Raw genomic sequence first — 1378 nt, forward strand, 5'->3', positions numbered from 1 at the left:
CGGATAGACGCGTTTCTCTCCCGTGTAAACGTATTACGATAGCAATCTCAAATGGAATTGATTTCTGTATTCGTTTGGGAGGCACGAGGAAAATTTTTAAGATGAAGATAATATTTATCTTGCAAGAAGAAATCGAATTTCTCTCTCCTTTTTTTTTTTTTTTTTTTTTTTTTTTTTTATCTATTGCAAGATTCAATTGTTTCTATTAAATTAGTGTATATTATAATTCATTTAATTCGTTTTGACAAATATCACAAAATTTGTATGTTGTAACAAATATTATCAATTTACGATTAAGATTATAAAATTAAAAAATTCATATTGCATGTAAAAGTAACAATAGAATAATCTTATGTTCTCCTCCCCTTTTTTAAAAATCTACTACTAGTCAGACAATATTATATTTATTTACAAAAATAAACAACTTATTAAAGTAATATAACTTATTAAAGTATATAACAAATATTATCAATTTATGATTAAGATTATAAAATTAAAAAATTCCTCTTCATATTGCATATAAAAGTAACAATAGAATAATCTTGTCTTCCCCTTTTTTAAAAATCTATTACTATTGAGAAGAACTTATACCATGAACACCTCAGACAATACATTTATTTACAAAAATAAGCAACTTATTAAAGTAATATAACTTATTAAAGTATACAAATATTATCAATTTACGATTAAGATTATAAAATTAAAAAATTCCTCTTCATATTGCATATAAAAGTAACAATAGAATAATCTTGTCTCCCCCTTTTTTAAAAATCTACTACTAGTGAGAAGAACTTATACCATGAACACGTCAGACAATATTATATTTATTTACAAAAATAAGCAACTTATTAAAGTAAAATTCTACAGAATAAAATTCTTTTATCGCGGATGAAATGCACTTGAAAAACGGCGGAGGTCACACGAGTGTCTGAAACTCGATTATTTCTGACAATGCACCCTTTGTCCAGTCCGTGACAAAGGTTAAAGTCACGGCAACGTGAACTTAGATCCGCGAGGGGAGGAGGGGGAGGGAGAGGGGAGGATGCAGACGACTCGATAATCAGAGACAGGATGCGGCTGTCTAGGGGGGAGGAGACTCGTTCGTGAACAAAGAATGCCGATAACGAAATGATTGGCAGTTTGCTAATTAAACGACAATTTACTTGGCCGCTCTATATTTAGATGTGGCAATCTCCGAGCAAGGAGAACACTTAAGACTTGGTTTCCATGGAAGTAGTTCGAGTAATCGTTGGATCTAAGTTGATTTTAATCTTTGGAATCCTCCTTTCAATTTTTCTTTTCGAATGCGAACTCTTTACTTATAACGATTTAGATAGACGTTTTTTATCCTTCTCACAACCAATGGAAACTATTTTAA

Source organism: Apis dorsata, unplaced genomic scaffold (genome assembly GCF_000469605.1).
Source record: "Apis dorsata unplaced genomic scaffold, Apis dorsata 1.3 scaffold_113, whole genome shotgun sequence".
Lineage (NCBI taxonomy): Eukaryota > Metazoa > Arthropoda > Insecta > Hymenoptera > Apidae > Apis > Apis dorsata.